The sequence below is a fragment of the Carcharodon carcharias genome, chromosome 5 (genome assembly GCF_017639515.1).
Source record: "Carcharodon carcharias isolate sCarCar2 chromosome 5, sCarCar2.pri, whole genome shotgun sequence".
Taxonomy (NCBI): Eukaryota; Metazoa; Chordata; class Chondrichthyes; order Lamniformes; family Lamnidae; genus Carcharodon; species Carcharodon carcharias.
In genome coordinates, this window is record NC_054471.1 from 138157010 (window position 1) to 138162667 (window position 5658).

Below are 5658 nucleotides of genomic sequence, written 5' to 3' on the forward strand. Positions count from 1 at the left end.
CTACACCATCCGCACGTCAGCCGGAAAATTCTGGCCTTTGAAATGTTGCGGTGCATTTTTCATGCCAAATGACATTAATTTAAACTGATATAGTCCATCTGATGTCACAAAAGCCGATATCTCCTTTGCTCTCTCCGATAATGACAGTTGCCTAGCAAGTCAATCTTTGTGATAAATTGTGATTGTCCCATTTTCTCAACGCAATCTTCCAACCGTGGTATAGGATATGAATCCACTTTTGTCACTGCATTCATCTTTCAATAGTCCACACGCAGTGTTTGTGTTCCATCCAGTTTTGATACCAGCAAAATAGTCGAACTCCAGTTACTGCAATTAGACTCATTGATATAATTTTGAAGCATGAATTTAATTTCTTTTTGCATTTGTGGTAACTTTGGCAGATTTAATCTATAAGGATGTTGCCTTATCGAAGATGAAACTCCTACTCATACGTCATGTATAACTAAATTTGTCCTCCCCGGCTTATTCCCACAAATAGCTTTGTGTGATTGCAACAATTTCCCCAAATCACTGGCATTTTCCTGGAAGGTAACTCAATATTACATTTAAATTTTCAAGTACCTAATCATTATCCAACTTGATTAGAGGAAAATCAATTTCAGAATCCTGCATTTCTACCTCTTTCTCATTATCTACCACCACTAATGCTTCCTTTTCATCCTCTTCCCTGTCAAAGTACTTTTTAAGCATATTTGCATGATACACCATCTGCTTCTTTCTTCTATCTGGAGTATTTATTAAATAATTTACTTCACTCAGTTTCTTTTCAATCTTGTAAGGCCCACTAAACATTGCCTTTAATGAGTCACCCGGCACTAGTAACAGAAATAGCGCTTTCTCCCCAGCAACAAAACTATGAGCTGTAGCTTTCTTGCCTGCCCTCACTTTCATCACTTGCTGTGATAAATTTAAATCTTCCCTAGCCAACTCATATGTTCTGTCCAATCTCTTTCTGAAGGTTGATACATAATTCAGGAGAGTGGTTTTTGAATTTTGACCCTCCAATTTCTCATGAATCGATTTCAGTGGTCCCCTTAACTCATGACCATAAACTAGTTCAAAAGGACTAAAACCAGTCGATGCATTAAGCGTATCACTAATGGCAAATAACAAGAATGGAATTCCCTTATCGCAATCCTGTGGATAATTGTTACTCTACACTCTCATCATAGTTTTTAGACTTCGATGCTATCTTTCCAAAGCCCCTTGTTACTCAGCATTGTAAGCTGTTGACATAAATTGTTTTATCCCCAAACTGTTCATTACTTATCTAAACAGCTGTGACATGAAATTTGAACCCTGATCTGATTGTATAGTAAACTATATCTTGTAAAAAAATTTAGTTAACTCTTCCTCAATATTTATCAAAGGTATTACTTCAGGAAACCATTATTGTCATTTAGTACTGATTTCCACTTTTATTCTTAGGGAGGGCTACTACACAATCAATCATGTCCCGAGTAAAAGGTTCTTCAAATGCTGGAATTGGAATTAAAGGTGCTCGCTTAATCACTTTTGTAGTTTCCTTATCACCTGACATGTGTGATATGTTCTAGAGAATTTGAATACATCTCTGTGCAATCCAGGCCAATAAAAATGTTTCCGTACTTTTGCTTGTGTCTTTCTAATTCCTAAATGTACCCCTGGTGGAATTTCATGAACTATCCTCAGAATCTCATTTCTATAACCAAGTGGTATTACAATTTGATGTACCTCCCTCCAGCTTTCATCTGCTGAAGAATGATAAGGTGGCCATTTTCTCATTAAAACATTACCCTTAAGGTAATAACATTCTGGAATGCATTCTGCCTCTGTTTCTGAGTAAGCTGTCTGATATAACTGTTTTATTTGCAAATTCTTCTTCTATAACTTCACTAACTGCCTTGAGTTAAACACTTCAGCTGCATTGTACAGTTCTTTCCTCCTGAACAATGTTATCAAACACTGTGCCAGCTAATTGGACTTCAACATCTTTTCCCTGCCTTTGAACTTCCTGTTCTTCTTGTTTCAACCTATGAGCCTGTGATCTTGTTATCACACAATCTGGAAACAATCCAGGATGCTCTCTCTGCCACATTTCTGTTGAAAACACTTCTACAGGCTGCTTAACTACCATTGACATCACCCACATCTGTGATAAAAGCAAAATAACGTGGGTGCTGGAAATCTGAAACAAAAACAGAAAATGCTGGAAAAACTCAGCAGATCTAACAGCATCTGTGGAGAGAAAAACAAAGTTAACGTTTTGAGTTCATGTAGCTCTTCTTCAGAGCTCATTTCAAAGCTTTACCTATCATTGATTCAGTGTCACTTCTACCCTCAGCAGCTTCCTTTTTATTCTGAAAAAAAAATCCTGCAAATTTCCACCTACTCCTCTTCCCTGACTACCCACCTCCTTTCACCTTCCCACTGTCTAGCCTTATCTGATTTAAAAGGGTGACAACAAAAAAGGTTTAGCTCTATCAACTGACTCATAATCATCAGCTATCTTTGCTGCTTGTCTTACCATTCCAGCCCTCTGTTCCTCCACATGAGTTCTCACTACCGAAAAAAAAATCTTTAAATTCTTCCAAAATAATTACCTCTCTAAGAGCTGCAAATGTCATCTCTACCTTAAATGCCTATATCCACTGGATATCTACTCTTTCAAACTCAATATAAGTTTGCCCAAGCTGTTTTCTCATATTCCTAAATTTCTGCCTGTATGCCTCAGGAACCAACTCACATGCATTCAAAATAGCTTTTTTTTTTAACCACATCATAGTTTACCGACATTGCTGCTGACAATGAAGCATAAACCTCATGTGCTCTACCCACCAACTTGGATTGTAACAGCAATGTCCAGTTTTCCTGTGGCCATTTCATCTGTTTAGTTATCCTCTCAAATGAAATAAAGAATGCTTCAACATCTCTTTTGTCAAACTTTGGAAAAGCTTGTATAAATTTAAACATCTCACCACTAGGCTCTGATCCGTTTTTAACTGCCAGCAGTTTAAGCTGGAATTCTCTCTTTCTCTTTTTCCCTTTCCTGCCTTTCTAACCTCGCCATTTCTCACTCCATTTGAAATGCCCTTTCCATTTCCTTTTCTTTTTCTGCTTCCTCTAGTTCCAATTTTTTTCATTTGCAGCTGAATTTGAGCCCATTCCAATGAACCACCTTTTGGAGAACTCGGTCTCTCAGGTATTCCTTCCAATTTCAAATGCTGTGCTATACCTTCAATTATGTCTGATTTCCTTGCCCTGGCAGGTAACCTTAATTGTAACTTATCTGTGAATTCCATTAACTTCCTTTTATTTGCCTTTTATAAACCAACCAAAGTTATAACTTCAACTCCCAGACAAGTCTTAGCAACTACCAAAGCCATATTGCAGTCTCACTACTTAAAAAAAAGCCTCACACCAACTTCTGAATTCAAAGTGCTTCTCGAACTCATAACCTTAAGATTCACCAACTCCTAACCAATCCAGGAATTTCAAATATACCCTGCAAAGAGCCCCCAATTTTGATATGGCACAGCAGATGGTAACTGCTGAGCTGTTCAAATCCCAGAGGGAACTTGAAACAACTGCCACAGCTATTTTAAAATTTGTAATTATTTTGAAATGAATGCCTTGAATCCAGTAGTAATAAGACCACCAAATCTTATAGGTTTCTTACAAAACAAAATTAAACCTTTATTATTAAAAATTATTTTAAGCACATAGATAGGTTTACACTTTACTAATATGATAACTCCTAGCTCTCCTAGTTAAACTAACTCGCAGTTACACTTCCATTAAGGCAACAGTAAAACACATAGATTTTAAAAGGCCCTGGCAAAGTAACACAATACCCTGAACAGTCAAACCTCAGTTCATGTAGACAGCAACTTGAGGCCCAGAGGCTGGAGGCCTTTCACACCATTAGATCCTAGAATGCCTTCCTCCTAAACATAACCTCATCTTCTCCACACAGGCCACTCCCCTCTTAATGTCCCAACATGTCTTTCCCACTCTGCTTTTCTAATAATAAAAATCTTTCATAGTACCAACTTTACCAGTAAGGTTTGGGAAAAATAAACACACTGCCTGGTATCTTCTGGCTATATACAACACTTCACCACATCCTTTCAAATTCAAATTACTCCAGTCCATCTAAAAATGTAAACCTTCCCTTTACACCTCACATTCTAAAACCTCAGCTATGCCCACCCATTCAACATTTCAAACCCAGTTTCTCCTCTCTATATATCAAAGCCTCCAGACCAGCTGTCTCCAATTCAATCAAGTCACACACACACACACAAACCACTCCTACCTGACAATAAATTCCAACAACACCATGGGAAAAATTTTCCCCGCCCATCGGGGGTTTGTCCAGGGGTGGGCAAGGGCAGGTGTGAACCCAATCCATGCCCCCAATCGGGGCCGCGCCGCTATTTTATATGGGTAAGCCAATTAAGGTCCGCCCATCATGACGCTTGCCTGGAAGCGCTGAGTGCTCCCTGTGTGGGTGGGGGTGGGGGGGGAGCTTGGGGTTGGCGGGGGGGAGTTTTCCCTGAGTACGGGCCTGTGCTCTTTTGTGCGTGTGTGCGAAAAAGGGCAGAAATCTCCCTGAGGCACCTCTGTGCCTCAGGGAGATCAGTTTGACATTTAAAATCTGAAATAAAGCATTTAAAAACTTTTAAAACATATCCCCTCATGAGCTGGGATATGTCAAAGAATTATTTTAAAAATTTTTGTTGAATTTTAAAACCCTTCATGAAACCTCACCCTGCCCGACATCACTGTGCATCATTTTAAGCGTCGCCAAACGGGCCCCGCCCCTGCTCGCTGACTGAAGAATTCAGCCCCATGAAAAGCACTATACTCTCCTGACACCTACCCACACTACAAGTCAACCATTTTCACTGAAACTCCGTCTCTCTCACAAGGGCTTCCAATATACATCTTCGAAGATCTTGCATTGAAATTCTCTCCAAAAGTTGCTCCAACTTGGATGGCTTCTACAAAGGCCCACCTCGCAGGGTTTCAATTTCACCTTCCGAGATCCCCTACCCCCCTGGATTCCCGAGTACACTCCATTATCAGTTTGTAAGCCCAATTTCAGCTCTTTGGCCATGCCAAGCAAAAAACCACTGCTCCAAAGGGGTACCTTTTGCCCTAGCTTGGAGTCACCAACCTTCGGCTACCCTCTAAGATCTTCAGGGCTTCCCTTGAGACCTCTTCAATTACCAGGGCCTCACCGATGACTACTTCACTTAAAGTCTGCACCTGGCAGCCCTTTTTCTAATTTGGACTCTGTTTCCCTGCTCCTGCAGTAATCGTTGGGGACTTCATTACCCTAATATCAATTGGGAAGGGCAATGAAGGCACAAAGTGCGAACGGCACAGGAGGTGCAAAATTCTTGAACTGCATTCAAGAGAACGTTTTTAGCCAGCATGCAACAAGCCCAACAATGGAGGGCACAATTCTAGATTTAGTCTTAGGAAATGAAGCTGGGCAGGTGGATGAAGAAGCAGTGGGTGACCATTTTGGAGATAGTGACCATAATATAATTAGAATTAGCATCATTACGGAAAAGGACAAAGACAGAACAGGAGTTAAAACTCTAAATTGGCAGAAGACAAATTTTGCAAAGCTGAGAGGTGAGCTGA